Source organism: Mesoplodon densirostris, chromosome 18 (assembly GCF_025265405.1).
Source record: "Mesoplodon densirostris isolate mMesDen1 chromosome 18, mMesDen1 primary haplotype, whole genome shotgun sequence".
NCBI classification, from domain to species: Eukaryota; Metazoa; Chordata; class Mammalia; order Artiodactyla; family Ziphiidae; genus Mesoplodon; species Mesoplodon densirostris.
The window spans coordinates 17,679,132-17,704,826 of NC_082678.1; the positions used below are offsets into that span (position 1 = coordinate 17,679,132).

Here is a 25,695-nt window from a genome sequence, read left to right on the forward strand (position 1 = left end):
ACTTTTTAATGTTCCATTTATTCTTCCGTCTGCTAATTGTTCTGAGATTTATAATAATGGAGTTCCCAAGCGCCTGGCACATGACATAATGGAGGCCAAAAAACCCTGATTAAGTTCAAGTTTGAGAATGCTGAATGAAATTAAAGGTACCCTTAACTTGGTGAAAATAATAGAAAGTTTTTTTTCCCCTTTCTTTTTCTTTAAATCCGCTTATTTTTATGTCCCAGCAGCAAAGACTACGAGGCCAACTGGGGTCTTGATACAAAGCAAAGCTTGCTCCCTGATGGAGGACATTGAGCCCTCTGTCTTAGTTTCTGCATCCTTTGCATTACACAGTTTAGCAACTGTACAACAGGCTGAAAGAAACTGATGATTTCTCTGCAGCTGGTTTAAACTTGCTGAAAGTGATGCTGAGGAAATTTATGGATGCAGGAAAACCCGGCGTACCTCCAAGTGGCTCCTCTTAGCCCCACCCTCAGATTTGCAATGCTGGGATCCAAGTCATCTTCAAAACCATTTCATTCATCTTGGCCAAGCCCTTAAATGTTTAAGAAGTCTCAGATGAATGGATAAAGAAGATATGATACATATATGTGATAGAATATTACTCAGCCATAAAAAAGAATGAGATAATGCCATTTGCAGCAACATGCATGGACCTAGAGATTATCATACTAAGTGAAGTAAGTCAGAAAGAGAAAGACAAATGCCATATGATATCACTTATATATGGAATCTAAAATATGACACAGATGAACTTATCTATGAAACAGAAACAGCCTCACAGACATAGAGAACAGACTTATGGTTGTCAAGGGGGAGAGGGGGTGGGGGAGGGATAGTCTGGAAGTTTGGGGTTAACAGGTGCAAGCTATTATATGTAGAACCGATAAACAATAAGGTCCTACTGTATAGCACTGGGAACTGTATTCAACATCTTGTGATTAAACCATAATGGAAAAGAATATGAAGAAGAATATATATACTGTGTCACAGAATCACTTTGCTGTACAGCAGAAATTAACACAACATTGTAAATCACCCATACTTCAATAAAATAAATTTTAGAAAATTTTTAGGTGTTTGAGAAGTCTGCATCAAATAATGTCTGATAAAAACTTAGCGCTCTTCGTGGTTAAGGACACGCTAAAACTTAATTTTGAGCCATAACACCTTAAGAAAGGAATTTTATTAGCCAAGGCAGGGAGCCCTGGTCCGTGGTCTGGCTCATGTGACGCAACTGATAGACATACCTGAGGAAATTCAGGCCCCATGACTGCCAGCTGGGACTTGTTCTGTTCCTGATGTTCCCAGAGATAAAACAATACCCTGAAGCAGAAAAAGAAGGCTTTTGTTCCTGCTTAGACCGTGATTACTTTCCATGAAGGAGCAGAAAGCTTTCATAAACAGAGGGGACCCACGGACACAGCTTCTGCCAAAGCTCTCAACTGTGGTTCCAACCACAACAAGGGTGATTTAAACATTTTAAATATCAATGTAATTTTTTAAATTATAAAATAATATACGCCACAGCAGACTGTCTACGCAGCATCCACTGCCCATGTCTCCCTTCCCAAGGCCGGACTCTGTTCAGGCACCCACCCTCCTTCACATGCGGGGGCGGCGGAACTCCAGGGGAAGCTGACCCTGCCCCAGCTCTGGCAGGCAGACCAGGTAAATCTAAGGCATCCCTTCTCCCAGGGACTGATTTAGGAGTAGGCATGTAACCCAATTCTGACCGAGACCCACAGGGAAGTCTGCTAGGGGGTTCTGGAAGGGCTCCTGCCATCTGAAAAGGAGACACCAAAAAAGACAGCCCATTTCTGTGTCTGGGCACTGCTGTGTCCACTCTGATTCCTGGGACCGCGACAGCTGTGCTGTGCCCACGAGGGGAAGTGGCCCTTGATGGGGATGGGGGGTCCTGGGGCCACAGAATGTAGAGGTGGAGGGAACAGAGCAGGTCTTTGGTGACACGTCCCCGCCTTGCTTGGGGTTCCCCTTCCGGCTAGACTTCCCGTCATTTGCACTTGTCAATGTTCGCATTGTGCAGTCCAGCTTGAGGAAGGGTTTTCTGTTCCTTGTAGCTAAAAGCAACCTGAGCCCGCACTTGTTTTAGAAACGTGTTGAAATGCAGAAATGCCTAAAGAGGAAAATAAAAATCACCAATCTTCCCACCTGCCAGTAACAACCATAATTATGTTTTGTTGCTTTTCCATCACCTGTTGGTGGTGCTAATTGTGATATATAACTACAGAAGGCATACACTTGCTTTTTGTAAAAAATTCAGATAGAATGACAGTTGAATACAGAAATAGCCGCTGTAACCCCAGCCCCTCAGTGACGGACTCTTGGCAGTTTGTCATCTATTATGGAAATTTCCCCCACAATGTCAGTGTTTTCTCATGTAATTGCTGTTCCTGAGGGATGAATTGCTCACCTAACCTCGTGAGCCCATACGCAGGTAAACTGTAGTGTGACTCAGACTAGCAGAACGTCTGGGCTGTGAGAGCGGGAAGCCGGGAGGAGTAAAAGGAACGGGGGAAGGAGTTTCCCCTCCTTTCTGCAAGCAGGCTGGCTTGGGCAGAGGAACAAAGTGGAGAGATCCTGGGCCTCGAGCACAAAGGATCTGGGTTCTAAGTCCTAATTCACTGTGGAAGGCTTTGTGACCTTGGGCAGGTCCCTTAACCATTCCGAGCCTATTTTCTCAGCTGTAAAATGGGCATAGTAATGCCCAACAGAGTTGTAAGGGTTGGAGATAATGCACGTGGTAGAGACGCAATAAATGGTAGCCATTATTCAAAATATTTGCCAACTTCCCATTTCTCTTTCTGGACTCTTCTACTACATCCTGAACATCTCTTCCCCCAACCCCGCCATCCCACCCCACCCCCCACCCCCAACTGTCTTTGCTCCATCGGTATTAGCCAGGGGGTTCTTAGTTGCAGACAATAGGATCCACTCTAGCTAGCTCAAGCCAGAGGGGGTTTCTGAAGGCCCAGAGGCTCACGGAATTGCTGGGAGGACCGGAGCTGCAAGCACGAGGCAGGCTTCCAGGAACAACTGACTCCCCGAGTCACACTGGCTCACCAAGGGAGCTGCCACCTCACCAGGATCAGGACGCTGTCAAGTCCGCTTGGTCTCCAGAGACGGGCTCCCTCTGCCACGATCCATGCCAACAAAATGATGCCCTGTTTCCTGTCTCTGTCTCCATGTGTCAGTCCTGAGTCAGAGTCCCTTGCAGGAGCATGTGATTAGTTGAATCTAAATCGCACATCTGAACCCCAGTAGGTTTTATATTTCTGCATTAGAAAGGGGATACCTACAGTGTGGAAATCTGATTATCGTCGGTGTGTGGAGAGAAGGCTCAAAACCTTGGGGGCAGCCTCAGGTTCTGGGTGGGGAGCAGGCCAAGGATGCATGCTCAGAAGTGCTGTACCTCTGTCCTTGTCCATCGGAGATGGCATTGTGAGATGCTCCAGTTACATCCTTGGCTGAGCTCATATGTGAGAGGCAAAGCCAGGTGATTCAACAGCCATCCCTAGGGACAGTGTTTAATGGGTCCTTCACATTGCACTTTTAAGAAGATACTTGGGATGTGGGGTTCAGGACAGGCTGCCCCTCAATACTGTCCCTTGGTATATTAAATATTTTAGGCTGAAGGAGTTTGAGAAAATGGCAGAAGCAGGAAGTTCACACTCCTTCCCCTGCTTCTTCCTCTCCTTCTCCCCTGAAACAGGTCATAAAACCCTTATGGAAGAGGTGCCCACCCTATACCCAGAGGAAAGGAGCATCCTTATCTCCTAAGGCAAAGGGACACCAGGAAGAATCCAAATGGGCCATGCAAAGTTTCCACCAGTTTGCTACATTCACTTGATACTCTTTCACCTATCATATTCCTGCACGACTATCCACCCCATCAAACCGAGCAAGGAATACTCAGGTTTAACTGTTTCTTTGGGTCTTCATTTCTGTAGGAAGGCTCCCATGACACACAAAATTGACATTACATATATTTGTATGCTTTTCTCCTGTTCATCCGTCTTTGTCAGTTTAATTTTTAGACCCAGCCAGGGACCCTAAGAGAGTCAAGGAAAACTTTTTCCTTCCCTGCATTTGTCAACTCTAATCTCTGATTCATGAAATTTTGGGCAGTATAACAAGTGAGTTGAAGTTGTTTTCGGTGCAGTGAAGGAAAATATTATGAGTAAGGGCGAAGGAAGCCTGAGGGTCAGAGCAGCGTGTAGAAGTCCTCATGATCGAAGTCCTGAAATTTTTCCTGCTTTTTTTTTTTTTGGCCGCGCCCCACAGCATGTGGGATCTCAGTTCCCTGACCAGGGATCAGACCCATGGCCCCTGCATTTGAAGTGTGGAGTCTTAACCACTGGACTGCCAGGGAAGTCCTGTTCCAGCTTTTTTAAGCTGCTGCCTTTTCTCAGGAACACTGGATCAGAATGTATTTGTACAGGCTCTGATTTTTCTAATAATTACAGCCTTTGCTCCCAGGGAGATGAGAGCCGGTAAGTGTGAGCTCAGGCTGGCTAATGTAATCCAGGGATTACACACATGATAGGAGCATGAACTGCTGGAGTGTAACAGCCCTTCGAGACAAGCCAGACTGCGGCCCTCTTCTTATAGATGAAGACACTATTCATTGTCTGCGATTGTAGATGATATTTTGCATTCAGTTATCATAAACGATTTTATCGAATATTGACTCGTTTTTCTGATGGGTGGATAAAAGGAAATGCTACCTCTCGTCCTGCCAGAGAGTTGGCATCCTCGACAACAACGCAGACTGCTCTCCCACAGGGATACAAGCTCCTTTATGAGGTTTTCCTCCAGCTTATGCGGTGATTTTTTTTTTTTTTTTTTTTGCGCGGTACGCGGGCCTCTCACTGTTGGGCCTCTCCCATTGCGGAGCACAGGCTCCAGACGCGCAGGCTCAGCTTCCATGGCTCACGGGCCCAGCCGCTCCGCGGCATGTGGGATCTTCCCGGACTGGGGCACGAACCCATGTCCCCTGCATCGGCAGGCGGACTCTCAACCACTGCGCCACCAGGGAAACCCTGATGCAGTGATTTGAGAGTCATCCTTTCAACTCCTGAAAGAAGCGGATATTTGTTCCTGGGTAGAACAGAAGCCTAAAATTCCCTCATAACCCCTAAGGAAAGGTGGCCTAGTGATCTTCTAGACTATTTTTCTTCCCCCGTCACCGCATGCAGAGGTAGCTCTTGGGACCCTGCTTAGGAAGGCAGCAAAGCCAGGGCTTCCTTCATCTTGTTGAAGATGAGGGGATGGTTACTGGAAGATACTAGTTATTTCTTTCTTGTTCTAAACCTCCTGGTATTACATTGTCAGTCAAAGCCTGTGCTCCCTGCATAATAAGATAGGAATGCTGTGCAGAGAAGATGCTAATGGCAGCTAAATATAGATGGCAGCTTCTAGGTGCATGTGTGCCTGCACGAACACTAGAACAATTACGGGAAGAAGCTTTCCATGCTGCATGGATATAACCTTGACTTTAGGAAAGCATGAACTTTTCTGGCTGGGCCCAGGGCTCTCCTTCTGTTAACTGGCATTCCTGGAGGGGCAGCTGGAAATGCTCTGTCCTTTGTTACCCTTTGGACTTGGTGGTGCCCGGGATGTTATTACATAACGGAAAAGTGTCCTTTGTCACTCGGAAATATGTGGGGCTCAAAGGACAGTCCTACAGGGGTGGAGATTAATAAGCCTCATTAATTAGTCACATTCCAGCCCTTCTCCATCCTTTATAATTAGGGCGTCAGACATCCCTGTTGGCCTGAGATAATCTCAGTTGATGCCTACAGACTCAAGGGAATTATCAATAACGTCCCCTTTCACTCTCAGAAGTGACCTGGTTGGGCGATAAATTTTTATTTTAATTTAATTTTTTAACTGAAGTATAGTTAATGTACAGTGTTGTGTTCGTTTCAGTGTACAGCAAAGTGATTCAGTTATACATACATATATATATATATATATATATATATATATATATATATATATATATATTCTTTCTCAGGTTCTTTTCCATTATAGGTTATTTCAAGATAGTGAATATAGTTCCCTGTGCTATACAGTAGGTCCTTGTTCTTGATCCATGGGTGATAAATTTTTTTTTTTTTTTTTTTTGGCCACGCCACACAGCATGTGGGATCTTAGTTCCCTGACCAGGGATCGAACCCTTGCCCCCTGCGGTGGAAGCTTGGAGTCTTAACTACTGGACTGCCAGGGAAGTGGGAGATAAATTTTAAGATCACTGACTTGTAATCCTTAAGGAGAAGGAGGGAGACAACTCCGCTTTGTAGGTGTGGACCCCCTGAGAGCCAGCCTGGGTAAGAGGGCTTTAAGTTGAAAAAAGAATAGGGAGAAGCAGCTTCTCCAAACCCTTCTAAAGAGCTGTCTGTTGTACCCATCCTCAATGGCTCTAAGTGACCACATACCCCCAGCTTCTGGGGCATTGGGGTGATCAAACTAAGCCAGGGAGACTTGTTGGCCTAGGCAGTATGGCCAGACTGGAAAAATCAAATGGTTCCTGCCATCCAGTTCACCCTGGAGCTGACCAAGATGAAATGGTCACCTTGCTGCTGGCCTCCAAGCCTAAGGTCATAGTTCAAGAGAATGTCAGAACTAGGCTTGTGCAGGGGGTGCTGGCCATCTGTGGGGCTGGTCTTATTTGTAGGGTCTTCTCCCCATGCTGGGTTGTTTCAGGGCCCATTGTAAAAAGCCAAATCATTCCCTGCTCTACAAAGATTCTCACCTAGAGTGATGAGAATGAAGGGGGAAGGACTGGGTGATAGCCTTAAGAGAGTCTCAAAGATCTGATGCCCCCAAACTAAATCCTTTCCCTCCAATCCACTGGGATGAAGGGCTTTCTAATCCCTCAGCCCTTCCAAATGTGTCCTCCTGCAAGAGGTGGCTAGTGCCAATAGGGGGCTGAGTTTTCTTGGGCAATCTGTTGGTGACAGGCCAACTCCATGGGGAAAATTCTCATCTAGGGCTTAATCTTGAAGTTACTCTCTAATTCATCAGCTCTGTGTAAAAGCTATAGAGCACATCGACCACCATTAGGCTGTCAAAACATTCAATCAGCTGATGAGAATTAGGGCTTTTAAAATTACCAGTCTTTTGCGAAGATGTTGGTTGGGTTTCTGCATGCACCCAAAAAGTGCCTTTGCATAGAGATTATTTCAGTAGCATTTACTGCAAATAAAGACTGGAGACTGTTGGCTAGATGACATTCCACAGACCCAGAGATAACTAATTGTGGCAAAAGAAAAGGATGCTCAAGATTTAATTTTGTAAAGATGGGTTGTTGGCCTGGAACCATGTTCCAAAAATTCCTCCTACCCGCAGACCAGCTCCCATCATACCCACAGCATTCGAGATGAGCTGGGGTGAGAAATTCTATAGTCGGCTACTGAATATCCTGCCGGGCACCTCCTCAGAGGAATGGGAGGAGGTTTCGGAAAAGTCTGTGAAATTCTAAGATTGTTCGAACATGCCATTACTGATAAAAACGTCCTTTCAAATCCCAAGTCAAAACTCCTGACTTTTAAGCAAATTTATGCCTATGCTAGTTTTCAAACTTGTAAAGCACAATATGGAAACAATGATAAAAATATGAGATTTTAGTTTTGCTGTGTCCCAGGAACCAAGGGCTGAAAGCCTGGTCCATGGTGCCATCTGAGGACTTGCTGTCCCAGGAGCACATGCCTCTCTAGGACTTGGAGCTTCTTCCACCTGTAATGTCTCTTTTCCCCATCTCTGCCCTCTGAAATCCCACCCCATCCGTCAGATGTAAAGGTCAGAATTCATTCCTCTGGGTTCTGGATCTGGTTTTGCTCACACCATTATTAAAGCTCTCATAAGACTATGCCTTGGATAGAGACCCCTCACACAACCCATCCAGCACCCAGAGCCGGAAACAGCCATGCGAATTTTTGTAACATTTCAAAATATGTGAGTCAAAACTTTTCACTCCTTTCTTTTCATTTGCTTTACCACACAATGAACTGACTTCAAAACAGGCCATGTTAAAGAGGATTTTAAATATAAGTGCTGCTTGATTCTGACAAGTACTCTTAGATCCTTGGAAAACATCTCCCACGACCTCTCCCGTTGCTGATTTTGTTCCTTTTCATTTAGGAGACAGTGATTTGTTTTCTGGGTTGTAAAAGCAAGAGAACATGCTGCTTTGGTTGCAATAACTCACGGCGTAGTCAGAGCAAAATGTCCCTTTACTTGGAGGTGGGTGGCATCAGAGAAGGGCTTTAGCCACCCAGAGTGAAGGCCCCAAGACCCCCTTCTCCCCTCCCATACACACCCCCAGCCAAGAGCAAGGGTCTGTCTGATCCCAAAAGGGCCTGAAACAAGTGGAGTCGTTGGTGAAAACACCTTGAGCCCAAACTTAGCTGCCACCGGCAAACGCAAAGGACATACAGCACCTGCAGATGCTCTCAGCCTGACTGTTCCCGATGTAAAGACCCCACATTTGAGTTTACCAGTTCGTTTGAAACTGGTGGAGGGTCAGACCCAGAAAGGATCTGGCAGGGGGCAGTCTTCTGGAGTGAATGATTAAAATAAGTGGCTAAAACTCTGCTCAATATTATGTAATAACCTAAATGAGAAAAGATTTTGAAAAAGAACAGATACATGTATGTGTATAACTGAATCACTTTGCTGTACACCTGAAAGTAACACAACGTTGTTAATCCACTATACCCCAATATAAAGTAAAAATTAAAAAATAAATCAATAAAATAAAATAAGTAGATAAAGATAAAACAAGAGTACAGCTCTGTGCCTGCGAACTGAGAGGACCTGTGATCCTACGGTTGATGGCCTTGAGCCTCCAGAAGATGCTCTGGGGACCCCATGTTTTGTGTGAAGTTTGCACCTGCCTCTTGAATCATGAGGGATGGGGGTGGGGGAGTGGCTCCTAGGATCTCTAGGATAATGACTTTTATCACAGATACCCAGGTGGCCACACAAATAGTGTCCTGAAAAAGATGTCACTTAGGCAGAGGCGGCAGCCTGGGCTTTTGCATCTCTTTTCCACCCAGGGCGACATTTACTGATCTTATTTGCACCCACATTTAGCAGCTGGGATCTCTCTCCTGAGACCAGAAGGCGTGTGCCTGGGAGTATGTCAGGCCTGTGAGTTGGGTAAGAGGCTGTGTTTATTATATCAGAGTTTGGAGCAACTATGGCAGAAGACACATTAAGACACAGTAAGAACTCATGCCTCACGTGTAACTCCTTGGGAAGCATGAAGTCTTAAGGGTCTTCTTCACTTGTGAATTGCTGTTTGTCCCAAAGGCGGTGATAACCTCAGACTGGCAGTATTTCAGGGGCAGGTGATCAGAGAGACAAACTTATCTCGGTTGGCATTTCTTAACTTGTTCTTCATCAAGTCTGTAGCTGCAGATGCGTTTTGGGGTGCATTCAGCTTGTGACCCAGAAAGTACCCAAGAAAGAAGGGCTGGCAAGGAAGGCAAAGGGGTGACTTGGAAGAAACCCATGCCAACTTCACACTCTCAGTGGTTCTATGGGCAGAGGACGTGCTGCCCCTCACAGACCCTGGGAAGGTGCCCAGGCAACCCCCTGCGGAAAGGAATGTTAAGGTACCGCTGGCAAGTTTCCAATACTCCATCCCCAAAATGTAATTTGCTTGTTTCACATATTTTCAAAGTTCCATAGTAAAGCATCCTTTTACTTCAAATTTTCAACTTTAAAGTTCGATCAAAATTTTAAGCAGAAAAGCTGTTTTTATGGATAAGAAGATTACTCTGTGTGCCTGGAAGGAACAGAGAGTCTCTAAGGGCAGTGATCTGCTCAAGGCTTAGGTGTTTTTTTTTCTTCCTATTTATTATTATTTCTTCTTTTTTTTAAATGGAAGTATGGTTGATTTACAATGTTTTAGGTGTACAGCAAGGTTATGTATATATATATATATAATTATATATTTATATGTGTATATAATTATATATATTTATATATATATAAATATACATTTTTGAAATATATATAGTGCTTTTTGTTTCATCCTTTAGAACATTGCCATCTCAGGTACACTATTACCTGCCCAGCACTGTCCTGGCCAGGAGGCTGACCACACCTTGGAAAGACACCATCCATATAGACAACTGAGATTTAACTCTTCTCATCTCAGAAGCAGTATGTGTATTCCCAGGAAAACTTCTGAAGTTACAGATAAGGGAATTAGCATTCTTAACTTTGTATTGTACGCTTGTGGTTGGCCAAAGGATGGCCCCCAAAGATGTCCACATCTAAAACCAGAACCTGTGAAAATGTTAGATCACATGGCAAAGCGGAATGAAAGTTGCAGATGGAATTAAGGGTGCTAATCAGAGAAAAAAGGGAGATCAGCCTGGGTCACCCAAGCGGCCCAATGTAAGCACAAGGGTCCTGTCTTCAGCTTGATTTCAGCTCAGTGAGACCTCAGTCACACTTCTGACCTCCAGGACTGTAAGACAGTACATTTGTGTTGCTTTAGGCCACTAACTTTGTGGTAACTTGTCACAGCAGCTACGGGAAATGAATACAGTGCCCCTCCTCCCAGGTTTTTTTCTTTGCATGTGTATTTTGAACCCCCCAAAACAGGACCATACTGTACATAATATTTTCAGATAATCTTTTATTGAAGTACAGCAACGAAACATAGAATCACAAATCCCCAGCATACAGCTGGACGATCACAAAGAGAAAACACCTGTGTGGCTACAGCCCCAGTCAAGAACTCTAACACGATTGCCCCCCCAAGCCCCCTTATTCTGTTCCCAGTCACACCCTCCCCAAAGGCAATCCCCTCTTGACTTCTTCTACGCATAGCCTAGCTTTCCTGCTCCTGAACTTTATAAACGAAACCACATGGTACGCACACAATGTTTTCTTTTTTATTGAGGTATAGCTTACACATACTGAAAAGCACACATTTTAGATCTGTTTTCACACATGAGGACACTCAATTAACAGCCCTGTGAATCAAGATAAGGAGCACTTCCGGTCCCCAAAGCTCCCTTTCCTCTGCTCAGCACATATACCCCTCCCCCAAATAACCAGTTTGCTGATCTCTATCACCACAGAATTACTTTTGCCTGACCTGGGGCTTTGTGGATATAAGTGGAATCATGCAATATGCTGAAACCTGTTTTCTTCCTCGCTCATTAAATTATCATAAGCACCTTTCCGTCGTACAGCTGGACCATCATTAGTTTAATCAATTTCCCCCTTTTGTGTACGGTTGCTTCCAGTTTGGGGTTAATTTTAAGAATTAAATATCAGAGATGCATCAGGCTTCTTTTATTCATAGAGGCAGGTGGACCAGGGATGAAAATCCTCCCCCACACAGCCTTCTAGCTGGGTCCTCACACGTCATTATCACCCTTTTCCCAAAGTCACTTCCTTAACTGACCCCTGCAAGACCCAGGCTTTCTGGAGGACACTGAGGACTGTCCCCGCTGAAACAATTGTTTTCTTACAGTCCAACGATACCGGCCACTTCCTCTCCCTGCAACCCGGCACTCTTGGAGCTCAGTCAGCTGTCTAATTACTCCAGCCAAAGAGCCACTGTTCAAAGCCTCTTGTTCTAGACAGGAAAAAATGTTCCTCAGTGAATAAGTCCACACCTCTATTCTGGGTAACACAGCAAAAGTTAAAACGAAGCAGTTGTCCTGCAGTTGGTTCCAGCTATTATGTTGTTTGCACAGAAAGCACGGAATCGAGAAGCACATGGGAGCCCAGAGTATTCCAAGGAAAATGTTTGCAGGCTGACAAATTATGACGTCGCTTTCCAAAAATGTGCATATAGGATATTGGCATTTTCTGCATTTAGTTAATGTAGTAGATAACAGTCTGTTCAACTGGAGTGAAACTGGGGGCTCTGATGACTGAAAATGAGTAGATACTAAGCACTTGTGGATTATTTTGTTCCTTTTAGACTATATGGAACAGTACATGCTTCCAATGCCAGGCACAAAAAACAAATGGTACAGAAGGGAGATAGAAAGTAGACCTTAAGGGACTTCCGTGGCGTCCAGTGGTTAAGACTCCACGCTTCCACTGCAGGGGGCACAGGTTCAATCCCTGGTCAGGGAAGTAAAATCCAGCATGCCACATGGCTCGGCCCAGGAAAAAAAAAAAGAAAAAAAGTAGACCTTTAACAGTTAGTTTCGGTTCGTTCCTTTCAGAGGGAGGCAGTTAGAAAATCTGATTAAACATCCTTTACTCCTGTGTCATCAGGAGTTTTTTCTTGAGATGACCATGGTTTTAGCAGAACTGAGATTAAACATGATTCAGCACATGAAACGTCACATTTATACAATCATCTTATAAAACCGGGTCCCCTCCCTCTGGGCCCCTGTTTCCCTTACCTGTGGGAGTATGCGGGGTGGAGGGGGTGGAAGACAATGACAGAAATGTCAACCCCAAATTATCTTGTGCAGAGGCTGTGGAATGGAACCCAGCAGCAAAGGGCCTTTGTCAAAGGGACTTTTGGGTGTCGCTGGCAGAGCTAGTGAGCTCCAAGGTAAAGCTTAAACAACAACCTGAACGTTTGCATGTGTAAAACCTTTAGAAGCACTGTGGAATGAGCCCGGACGTCAGCAAGAGCTAAGACCAGCGCCTAGGGAATTCCCTGGCGGTCCAGTGGTTAGCACTCCACGCTTTCACTGGCGAGGATGCGGGTTCGATCCCTGCATCCCACAAGCCAAGCAGAGCAGCCAAAAAAAAAAAAAAAAAAATAGACCAGCCCCTTTAAGTCACTGGGGTCACCCCCCACCCCAGGTTTGAGCAAGCCCAGGGTCGTGATTCATTCTTCCTTCCCTGTCCCTGTCCCCATGTGTGCAGAGGGGAGAGTGTGCTGGTCTGGTTCTCACAGCGTCCACTCCTCTTTTCCTGTCTCTTGGACTCAGTCAATCTCTCTCTCTCTCTCCTTCTACGGCTTCAGCTTCATTACCTGGGCCTAACAGAAAATGGAAATATTGGTATGTAATAGATATTTTGTACTTAAAATACTGTTAACACTTTTACATTTTGTTGGCTTAAAACCAAATGAATGAGACTCTCTCTTTACTTTGCATGGCGGTGGGAGTTGGGCACGGCCCACCTTCAAGCTCTAAGTTCACCAGCTGCCTGCTGGGCTGTCCCTGTGTCCCTGGCCCTCTCTCTCTACGAGGTAGAGAAAAGAATCGTCTGGCTTCAGAAACCTGTTCCCAGGAGTAAGTGAGATACAGGTGCCACACTGAGCCTGTTGCCCGATGTGGGCTAGGTGGTCCTTAGGTGGAAGCTATTTTAGGTTCATAGGTCTTGGTTCCTTCCCCTGTGTGACTACAGAGTGGTTGGCTGAATTAATAAGATTCTTCATCCCTGCCCCAGAATCTGAAGTCATTAAAACCCCACACGGAACAGCTGTTTCCCCCCAGTTCATAAGCAATTCCCTGATGGTAAATTGCATGCCTAGGGGAACAAATGAACTTGTAGGTGACGCACAAGTCCCTGGCCTTGCGCAGAGTGGAACTCTGTTGTCACACAAGGACTCACGGGTGTGTCAGATGTCAGAGGTGTGGTCACAGCAGGGGGACACCCAGGACTGGGGCCCCGAGCCTGACACCTCCTGCCTCTAGAGCAGATCTGAGTCATTTCAATTTCCTCTTACTTGGGAAGAGGGAAGTAGAGGGTGATTTCCTTGATTTGTACCAAAATTAGAAAAGACAAAGGCAGGTGAAGGGATCCAGAATAAGAGTTTTGTTATTGTTTTATTCTCTGAACTCCCCCTTATAGGCCTAAAAGCAGAACTTCCCCAAATAATTCAACAGTCACAACTCCTCTCCCGAGGCTGGGATCACAACTTGGGAAGACTCCTCTCTCTGGAGAGGCATCCACACCCAGATGAAAATTCCCCAGACAGACATAAAACTACCATAGCTCCTATCTATTCTCCTAAAGCACCATTTATCTTTCCTAAAAGTCCTTTGCTTTCCCATAATTGTCCTTCTTCCGCTCCCATACCACTTCCCTTATTAAGATGGTTTATAAGCTCCCAATTCTACCCACCTCCTTGAATCACATTTTTCATGAACTCCTGCAGACCTGTGTGAATTTTACAAATCTGTCTTTTCTTTTGCTAAACTGTCTTTTGCAGGCCCCCAATTAACAGACCTAAGAAGGTAGAAGAAACATTTTTCCTCCCTGACACTGGAATTCACGTCTTTACTGTTAAATGTTAGAGAAAAATACTCAAAACCCTTGTTAGAGATGGTAAGGAGAACTGATTCCGACTATCACAGTGGGAATGGGACCACTGCAATGAGATTTTACAACTGGGCTCAACTCGGAATATAGCGTGGGCAAGTGGAAAGATATGGAAAATTACTAAGAGGAAACATCAGGAGTAAAAGGGGTTCTGGCTGAAGTGACCTAACAGGATTCTTGCTGAAGGCAAGCTAGGGGGCTTCAGACATCACCTGGGGGATGATGGAGGGTGAGGAACCTGATCAGTTATCGGGAGTGGGGGTTAGGGTTTAAACTGACTCAGCGGGGCTCTTGCTAAAACTAGATTTTACAGGGAGGTGCACAGATGGGCCTAAGAGAAGGTCCAGGAGTCTGAGTAAAGTTTGGTTAAGCAAAGAATCTTTGTCATAAACTTCCCCTCATTTAGTCTTTTTGAGGTTAATTTGAATGTTCTCTAAAAAGAAGATGCTATATAATATGATGAAAAGAGAAAAGTAGATACTATATAATGAAAAGAGGATGGTAAGCATAATTTATTACAGGCCTAGTAGGTCCTATGCACTTTGCAGATGTCACCTCCTTGAGCCTCTCATGTTACAAGGGGGACATGGGCTCAGTGAAGGCCAGCTCCTGCCCAGGGTCCCGGGTTAGTGTCCACTTGTCACTCACAAACATGGACTGCACCCTCAGGCACTGTGCCAGGCACTGGGGATAGAGGGGTGAGCAAGACAGTCACCACAGCCCTGGGACAGACCAGCTGGCTGAGGTAAGACCCCCTCAAAGAGTAAAGCACACAGAAGTAATGCCTTCGGGGGAGCGCTCACGGGGTCCCTGCCTGGGCTCAGAGCAGAGGGGAGGGAACCCTGGTGGGACCTGTGCTGAGAGCAGAATCACAAGGAACAGCGGGTAGAGGAAAGTGGAGGGAAGGGCCTCCCAGGGCCAGGAACAACAGGAGCAAAGGCCACACGCACACAGCACCGAACTAGTGGTGGTGCTGGGGCCTAAACCCGGTGCCACCCAGCTCCAAAGTCCATTTGACCTCACTGAGGCCTCTGTGTACCTGTAATCCCAACAGAACAGGGCCTTTTGGCTGCCTGGTGTCAAGTAAAAACCGAATCCAGACTTAGGAAAGAGAGAATTTATTGGGAAGGTTTATTGCAAGGGAGGTGGGGGCAGGACCACGGCCACAGGGAAATCACCGTGACCACCAGATCTGGAAGCACGTCAGGCGTGGGGCAAAGAGGGAGTTTCCTTCATCGGGAGTGGTGAAGACAGCTAGAAAGAAGCAGGCTGGGTGCAAGTGGAGGGAAGGGTGGCTGGGTGGGAGAGGAGGTCAGAGAAGGTTTTAGCTGGGCTCACCCCAAAGCTCAGGGGCCTGGGAGGGAGACTTAACCAAAGTCTCACTAACAAGCACTTTGTTCCCACTGATCAATGGGACAAGCTGTCAAGCTCATCACTTATGGGGCCAGAAGGGAAAACTGGAGGGTCCGTGACAGACCTTAACACAGGCAAACGAGAGTGGGGGGGGGGACACGGATAAGTCTGCTCTAACTCCGTGGCATTAAATCTGTCACCAGAAACACAAAATTGGTGGAGGGGGTGTTTCTGAACCATCGCTGTTTTTCAGGAGCTCAGTCCCCCCTTTTGTTCAAGATGGAGTCATAAATGTCCTGAGGGGGTGAACAGGATGGAAGACAGTCTCCAGCCCAGTTAGAGCCCGTTCAGCCTAGTGACGAAGCCAAAAGCATCCTCAAAGGGGGCGTTGAAAAATCATTTGGGTTTCACTAAATGATGGTTGACAGAAAAAATGAAGAACCGCCAGCCACAGTTTGAATTTCAGATAACACATTTCTATAGTATAGGCATGGCCTGTATAATATTTAGGACTTACTTATACTAAAAAAAAAAAACCATTGTTTGTCTGAAATTTCACTGTGTGTCCTGTATGTTTACTTGCTAACTCTGACAACCCTGCACTGAGTGGGTGCCTCAAAGTTACCCTAAAGAACACTTTTTAGCTTCTCTTTCCTGACATCGGTCTCAGCACCATAGCTGTTCCCTACACCCACTCCCACACACCGCAGCTCTCACCACACACTCCAGGCCCCCAGCTCCCTCTGTGTTCTCTGAACCCCTGGACCCTCCTTCTCAGCCCTTTCTCTGTAATCAATTCAGCCTCTGACCTTGTAGAGGAGCAGAATTCCCCCCCCCCACCCCGACCCCGCCAAAAGTTGTCTCTTTGGCATGAGGATTAATTTAGGCTGATTACTTTTAAGAAACAGAAGCCTCAAAGTTTTTATTTCCTTCCCCTTAACTGCCCGAAAGAATTTAGATAAAGGGCCTGAGGCATCACCAGAGGTATCTGCGAAGAATATGGGGAAATTTGGCAGGGCCTGAAGGTCAGAGTCCACGCTGTGTCACATTGTCTCTGCGGCCAAGCAAACGTTTGTCCACCAAACGTTTGCTTTCCCATCTCCAGGTGAATTGCCTTCCTCCCCTTTGAAGTCCCAAACCCTTACCCCCAACATCCTCTTTTGTCTCTAGCTGAAGATGGCATTTAAGGTGAGGGTTTTGGCGATTTTTGTGAGTTACTCAGTCTTCCTGGGTCTTTCCCACGTATACATGTCACTAATCTTTTGTGTGATTTTTCTCCTGTTAATCTGTCTCCTGTCACTTTCATTCTTGGACCAGCCAGAAGAACCTAGAATGGCAGAGGAAAATTTCTTCCTCCTCCACAGCCTCTACCCTGAGGATGAAAAGTTCCAGCTCCTCAGAAAGGTGGGAGATTTTGTTTTGAATTATATTTCCCCAACATGTGACTCCAGATTTTTTAAGCAAACAGCAAGGAAGACTTTGGGTGTTTACCACTGCCTCTTGCTGCACCCGCATAAGTAAGAGGCCTCATAGAACCCAGTTTACATACTCTAAGAGGCCCAGGGGCATAGACTATAAGAAATTGCTACCGGGCTTCCCTGGTGGCGCAGTGGTTGAGAGTCCGCCTGCCGATGCAGGGGACACGGGTTCGTGCCCCGGTCCGGGAAGATCCCACATGCCGCGGAGCGGCTGGGCCCGTGAGCCATGGCCGCTGAGCCTGCGCGTCCGGAGCCTGTGCTCCTCAACGGGAGAGGCCACAACAGTGAGAGGCCCGCGTACTGCAAAAAAAATAATAATAATGAAGTAAAATAAAATAAATACTGCCAGTAATCACAACTGTGCATGTATCATACACTACAGTTAAATCCACCATCCATCCGTGAAAAATGTACAAAGCGACTAACAATACCCTCCCTCACTCCTCAAAGTGTGGTCCCCAGACTGGCAGCACCTGGGAGCTAGTGAGAAAGGCAGAGTGCCAGGCCCGCCCCAGACCTACCTGCAACTCCAGACTCTGCATCCGATAAACCTGCAGGGGATTTGTGCACATTGTTTCGGTAGCACTGAACTAGGACACTTTCATTTTTGTTCCTAGAACAAAAACACAATTAGATGGCTCTTCTTGACCAAACCAGGTATTTAACCAAAACAGGTATGATGCCCAAGCCAAAAAGAGGGACTATAGTCCCTCTTTCTTATTAGCCTGATATAATTCATATCTTCCTTTGGGAAAGAGATTGGCATCCCTGATAAAATTCATAAGGAGTTATCTGGGAAACCAGTTACCTACCCACCCAGCTGACTGTCAGGACCGTTAGCCTGGCGATGATATCTTCTTATAAAATATACCTACCTAAAAATGAACTTCTTTTTTTTAAATTGAAGAATAGTTGATTTACAATGTTGTGTTAATTACTGCTGTACAGCAAAGTGATTCAGTTATATATACATTCTGTTTTTTAATATTCTTTTCCATCATGGTTTATCATAGGATAATGAATATAGTTCTCTGTACTCTACAGTAGGACCTTGTTGTTTATCCATTCTATCTATAGAAGCTTACATCTGCTCATCCCAACCTCCCACTCCATCCCTCCCCCAACCCCCTTCCCCTCAGGGAACCAGTCTGTTTATGTCCGTGATTCTGTTTCTGCTTCACAGATAGGTTCGTTTGTATCATATTTTAGATTCCACATATAAGTGATATCATACGGTATTTGTCTTTCTCTTTCTGACTTACTTCACTAAGTATGATCATCTCTAGTTGCATCCAAAAAAATGAACTTTTGATTTGGCCTATAGGGGTCTCTCCCCTTGCCTACGAGATTGTGATAAAACGTTCACACATACTCATAACTAAATTGTTTTCAGTCTTCTTTCACTCATCTAAAAAGAAATTAGAATGGATAGATTACTTAATGTGGTTGACCTCGCTCGTGTCAAGTTATGCTAAGAGGCTACTGTAAATGCAGGAAGAATCAGCAAGAGGTTCAAAGAAAGCTCAGCCAGAGAAACGGCAAGACAGCTATGGGGGAAAATAAAAAGGCAAAGAGTGATTTTGCACATGCACGATAGTGTAACCTCTGAATGGTGAAAACAGAAATGATATAGGATGCTTGCATTGGGAGGATGGACAAAGGGAAGCAGAGGGGAGGTGCTGAGAGCTCAGCCTGAATCCACCAGGAAGGAAGGCAACAGGCCAGGATGAAGATGGTGAGTCAAAAAGCAGCACATACAGGTTATTCAGAAACAGGCAGATGAGTGAACTGGGAAGGAGCTAAGCTGAGCGCGGAGGGCTGTGGGAAGTGGGGAACTGCTGTTTAGTGTCAGCCTTTTCATCCTATGAACATTTTTTTTTTTTTTTGACCCTGCTGCACAGCTTTAGGGATCTTAGTTCCCCAACCAGGAATTGAACCCAGGCCACGGCAGTGAAAGCACGAAGTCCTAACCACTGGACCACCAAGGAATTCCCTCATCCTATGAACTTTTAAAACTAGTGCCCTACTGATCACTTTAGGAAAAAAACTGAAAACAAACACCAAGCAATGTTTACATAGATCTAACATGACCAGAGGAAGTGAGGCCTTTATTTCATTTTGACTTCTTAATATCTTCTTTTTATCTCCCCCATTAACTTTCAAAGGGGTAATTAACTTTCAAGTAATTTGGAACAAAGACGGCACATTAGCGAAGGGGATTTACAGAAGCTTTGCCCATAGCTCATTACGGTAAGTCATCGTGACAGAAGATGACAACCAAGTAAAGTATGCAAGTGGGCACAAATGTTGGAAGTTTGACTCAGCGGGGACGGCCCACACAGGTGGAATACGGCTTACATAGCTGCTGGTGGAAGCCAGTTATTAAAAACCCACGTCTTGGGCTTCCCTGGTGGCATAGTGGTTGAGAGTCCGCCTGCCAATGCAGGGGACATGGGTTCGTGCCCCGGTCCGGGAAGATCCCACATGCCGCGGAGCGGCTGGGCCCGTGAGCCACGGCCACTGAGCCTGCGCGTCCAGAGCCTGTGCTCCGCAACGGGAGAGGCCACAGCGGTGAGAAGCCCACCTACCGAAAACAAAAAAAATTACACTTCCAGAGTTGTAACTCTTTTTTTTTCCAGATCAACAGCACTTTTCCAACAGACAACCACACTGACTTTGTACAAACTTTTTTCAGTCTTGATTTGTACCTTTCAATTTCAAGTATGAACAATGTTCTGGCCAAAGATGCTTCTAAACCCTTAACACCCTGTCTGAAACTTCAAATAATGGTATGTATTGCACTGGATTCCTCACCAAAGAAAATCTTTCATGCTGAGTAGAACCACCTGTCGTCACAGGGAGTGACTCCGGACAGAAAGCTGCAATACAACGTACTCTGATGCCCAAGTGCCAAGTGTCCTATGAGCAAGCTTGGTTCAGCTGGCCCATGACATGATAAATACTTCCCAGGAGCTGTGTGCAGCTGGGACTCCCTGGCAGATTCCTAAGAAAGAGCCCAACCCTGCAGGTTAACCTTCTGTGAATAACTTTCCAGTGAATAAGGTCTTGGCTAAATTACAAAAACAAAAACAAAAAAACAAAATCCAAAAAACTTTGTGCCAAGTTACAAAAGAGAACAGTCTGGTGTAGGATTCCACCCTCTAGTGGACAGAGAGAGAAGCTCAAAATCTTGACTTGATAGAACTATTCTTTAGCTCCGTTTTTATTAACTTTTCTGCTATAGGCCTTTTGTGTCCCACAGCCATTTTTTTTTTTTTTTTTTTTTTTTTTTTTTTTTTTGCTTTACGCGGGCCTCTCACTGTTGTGGCCTCCCCCATTGCGGAGCACAGGCTCCGGACGCACAGGCCCAGCGGCCATGGCTCACGGGCCCAGCCTCTCCGTGGCATGTGGGATCTTCCCAGACCGGGGCACGAACCCGTATCCCCTGCATCGGCAGGCGGACTCTCAACCACTGCGCCACCAGGGAAGCCCCCACAGCCATTTTTAACATAAAAAATTACTTCTTAGAGACCACAATTTAATTATCCATTGCTACTAAAGTGCACCATCTTTTTGAAAGACTGGACTCCTGCCGGCTTTAACACTCTTACATAATCCAGAGGAACAAACATCATAAATGCTAAGGCCCATCCACAGTACATAGCCTCCTATAACACACACACACACACACACACACACAAACGTATTCTTGGGGAAAACAAGCATGCCGTTCCCGTGCCTCGAGCAGCTGGGCCGACTCCATGAAGGGGCTGGAATGGACTGAGCAGGAGACAGCTGGGGAACATTCCAGGAGCCACACGCAGGTGTGACATCCTCCACACATGTTCTCACAAGTCTCCTCCTGTGGGTTCGAAGTTTCCCTCCATCACCCACTCAGCGCCAGCACCCTCATCATGTAGGAGAACAAATGAAAACTGTTGTCTTGAGGTGCGGTCACAGACCAGGGCTGAGGTTCAATGTTAAGAAGCCACATCCAGGCAGCATTTCAGCAGATGGAAACAGGATGCAGAGACATGTTTGTTTAACATCCAGTGCTCTAGAGAATGTTCAACTGGAGACCCTAAGTCCCTTCTCACTGGGAAGAGTGTAGAATGATCTGGACAGTTGCATGTCACTAGTAGCTCCCGGGAGCTGTCTTCCCCTGTAGCGTTTCTAGCATTGGGTTTCATGCCAATCTTTCCCTTAAGCCTCTGCTTCCCCCAAGGCTGGGGTGTGTGTGTGACTCTATCAAGGACTCCCTTTCAGGCCATTTCACTCCGAGATCAAGGACCTGAGAGCTGGGAAGAGCCCTGGGAGTGTCCCATGCTTGGCACCCTCTGCTCTGTGGGCTGAGGGGTCCACAGAACTTACGGGAGACCTCTGGGACCAGGCTGGCTCAAGGCCTCGGGGGGCTGTCCTGTTTCCACCAGAGCAACTCCTACTTTATCTATTTTTCCCCCCACACATAAATATTCTTTTTTATTATTTCTAAAGTAAATGGTAGCACGGCAAACATATTTTTCTCCACCTTGCTTTTCTCTTCACTTAAAAGTATATCTTGGGGTTTCCCTGGTGGCGCAGTGGATAAGAATCCGCCTGCCAATGCAAGGGACACGGGTTCCATCCCTGGTATGGGAAGATCCCACATGCCGCGGAGCAACTAAGCCCGTGCGCCACAACTACTGAGCCTACGCTCTAGAGCCCACGTGCCACAATTCCTGAAGCCCGCGCACCTAGAGCCTGTGCACCGCAACAAGAGAAGCCACTGCAATGAGAAGCCCGCACACTGCAACAAAGAGTAGCCCCCGCTCGCCGCAACTAGAGAAAGCCCGCACACAGCAACGTAAACCCACCCAACACAGCCAAAAATAAATAAATAAATAAATTTATTTATTTATTTTTAAAACGTGTATCTTGAAGGACTTTCTATCCACTTTCTCTTTTTTTATTGTGCTAAAATATAAATAACATAAAAGTTGCTATTTTAATCATTTTTAATTAGGAAAAATTTTTATTATGGTAAAATATACCCGACATAAAACTTACCATTTTAATTTTTTTGTTTTTGGCCATGCGGCTTGCGGGATCTTAGTTCCCCGACCAGGGATCAAACCCGCACCCTCGGCAATGAAAGTGCAGAATCCTAACTACTGGACCACCAGGGAATTCCCAACCATTTTTTAAAATTAATTAAGTAATTAATTTTATTTTTGGCTGCATTGGGTCTTCGTTGCTGCACGCGGGCTTTCTCTGGTTGGGGCGAGCAGGGGCTACTCTTCGTTGCGGAGCTCAGGCTTCTCACTGCGGTGGCTTCTCTTGTTGCGGAGCATGGGCTCTAGGCTCGTGGGCTTCAATAGTTGCAGCACGCAGGCTCAGTAGTTGTGGCTTGTGGGGTCTAGAGCGCAGGCTCAGTAGCTGTGGCGCACGGACTTAGTTGCTCCACGGCAATGTGGGATCTTCCCGGACCAGGACTCGAATCCGTGTCCCCTGCATTGGCAGGCAGATTCTTAACCACTGTGCCACCAGGGAAGTCCCCAACCATTTAAAAATGTACAGTCTGTGGCGTTAAGTACATTCACAATGTTGTGCAACCATCACCACTATCTGCTTCCAAAGCTTTTTCATCACCCCAACTAGAAACTCCATGACCATTAAGCAGTAACTCCTCATTCTCCACTCCCCCAGCCCTGTAACCTCTAATCTACTTTGTCTCTAAGAGCCGCCTATGACAGATATTTCATATGAATAGAATCATACAATACGAGACCTTCCCTGTCTGGTTTCTTTCACTGCTTTCAAGATTCATCCACGTGGTAGCGTACGTCAAAACTTTGTTCCTTGTACAGCTGAATAATATTCCACTGTATGTATAGACCACATTTTGTTTATCCATGCATCTGTTGATGGACACTCAGGCTGTTTGCACCTTGTAGCTTTTGTGAATAAAGCTGCTATGAACATGGGTGCACAAGTATCTGTCTGACTCTTTATTTTAAACTCTTTGGGGTATATACCTATGAGTGGAATTTTGGGTCACATGACAATTCTATGTTTAACTTTTTGAGGAACTTCCAAACTATTTTCCACAGCGGCATCATTTTACATTCCCACCAGCAATGTACAAGGGTTCCAGTTTCTCTACATCTTCCCCAATGGTTCTTATTTTCAGATTTTTGGATTCTAGCCGTCCTAGTGGATAGGAGTGGTATCTCACTGTGGTACCATGACTAATGATGTTGAGCATATTTTCATGTGATTATCAGTCATTTCTATGTCTCCTTTGGAGATATGTTTATTTGAGTCCTTTGCCCATTTTTAATAGGGTTTCTTGTCTTTTCGTTGTTGGGTTTTAGAAAGTTTGTCTGTCTTAACCACTGGATTTCTGAAAAAATATTGCATCTAAAAAAAGAGGTTTACTGATAAATGAAGCCTGGGACCCGGTCCAGCCTTTTTATCTCACATACAGAGAAACAGAGGCCCATGAGGTTAAGTAAGTAGCAAAACAGCCTGTCTGACAGATTGCTTCACCTCCTCCCACGTCACTCTGTACCTGGAGTGAGCAGCGCCCAGGTGCCCGGCTCTGTGAGGAACTACACGTGCAAAAACAAATCCTGTCCTTCAAGACTTCTGGGAAGATGAGGCTGGCAGGGTTGGGTGTTCAGGGAGCATGGTGAGAAGTTCCTCGTAATTGAGGGAGGGAGAGAGAAGCAGCATACCAGGCTAGATTCTGAAGGATTTGAGTGCCAATGAGTTGGGATTTTTAGCCTGGAGGCCCCAAGTCACAAATTCAGACACCTTCTTGGGACCTCGGGTGCTGTAAACGTGGAGAACAGTGCGTGAAAAGCAATAGGGATTGGAGGGGGCCTGTGGCTAACCAGAGTGCCGCCCTGCCTAAAGGCAGATTCCAACACTGCTGGGTTGTGATTCCTAACATATAAAGCAGAGGGCCGATGGCTTCCTGGCTGCCCAGGCTTGGGAAAGTAACATCTTCTCTGCAGCACCGCTCTTCTCACCTGGAAAACAGGAGTGATCATTGTACCTACCCCCTGCCTAAGGTTGCATTAGGAGTAAAGGGATAATTCACGCTCAGCACCAGGCACCTGGATGGCCTTCTGATTCTCTTGCTCTAGGACCCCCCCCCCTCTCGCTAGGGCGCTCGTCCCCATTAACCAACATCTCGCGGCTGCGGCCCCTTTAAGGCGGCCATGGAGGACCCATTTTTCAAAGCTTAGGGCGACCTTCTAGGTGCCGTCTCTATGGTAAGTCGTCACTTACGGCCGGAAGTGCGTGTGCGGAGCGTCTTTGGCTCAGGATTAGGAAGAGAGCGGCGACACGTGCTCTCTGGTGTCCGAGGGGATGTGCGCCCTCGCCCCCGACGGGTGGCCGACCCCCGGCCCGCAGGGTGATGCTGGCCCGCGGCCCCGGTTCCCGCCCCGGGCCGGGAACGAAGCTCCGGGGGCCCGGACTTCAGGGACCGTCCCCCGCATAGCAACTGCGGCTTGGACGGAGGAGACAGAACGCAGGCACCAAAATCGGGGTGAGGGGCTACTGTAGGAGGCGCTGCACCCCGCAGAAAAGCCTTGGATTCCCCGGCTGGGGGGCCAGCGTGAGTTTCTGGGGGGGGAGGTGTAAACATCCAGTGAGACTCATCCTCCTAAAGTACGTGGTATCACATTCTTTTCCCAGGTTTTTCTCAGACAGTAAGAGCTCTCCAGACCCCGGCGATTGGATGAAGGCATGCAACCTTTCTTTGCTCCTTCTTGTCGGTGACCGTATTCGGAGTGACCTCAGTTTGGGGGATCCAGGTATGTCAAGCGTGGAGACGCAGTGTCCTGAGGCCGATGGTCTGGGGAGAGGCTCCTGTGTTGTTGAACCTGCCCAGTTGTGGGTGCAACCTTGTACCAGGCAGCCCGACCCTGACCTAAAGTAAATTCCCAGGAGAGGTTTTTCCTGGGTTTTGAATTTGCAGTAACAGGTGTGAACATTCTAGCAGCAGTTTGATGATCATGTATGATACTGCAAACAGAACTTTCGCTGAAAGAAAAAAAGCTGTAAACAGTGTTGATGTAATTTGTTTTATTCAATAAATATTTTTTGATTCTTTGGCCACCCACCATGCTAAGTGTTAGGGATACAGAGATGTTATGGCCCTTGTTCTCAGGAAGCTACAGCACAATTGGGGAGATAAAATTAAGTGATCACCCTAAAGAGGGTATAATTCAGTCTGAGGTGAGTGCTCTGAAGGAAAGCATAGTCTAATAAGAATATGTGTCTCAAAGAATCTGATGGAGACTGGAAAGCTTTCCTGAGGATGAGACCCTTGAGCTGGACTCCGAAGGACTCAAGGATGAGTAGGAGTTTGGTGGGAAGGCCAGGGAACGACATGTGCAAAGGTCCAGTGTCCTAGCGAGTATGGCTAATGGAGGAACTGGAAAAAGGCCATTGTAGCCTGGAAAGCAAAGTGGAAAACGGTGTGAAACGAAGCTGGAAAGGTGAAGAGGGCCAGATGACACAGGGCCTGTGGCTTATGTTAGGATTTGGAGCTTTGTCCTGAGAGTAGTGGGAGGTT

At 46.3% G+C, this 25,695-nt stretch overlaps 1 non-coding gene across 1 annotated transcript; it reads left to right on the plus strand.

Annotated features, from left to right (window-relative positions):
* Positions 1-24,967: 24,967 nt before the first annotated feature.
* On the plus strand, positions 24,968-25,154 carry LOC132479372 (small Cajal body-specific RNA 16). Its single transcript, XR_009530494.1, has one exon. It is a non-coding gene; the product is annotated as a small Cajal body-specific RNA 16 (non-coding RNA).
* The last annotated feature ends 541 nt before the right edge of the window (positions 25,155-25,695 follow it).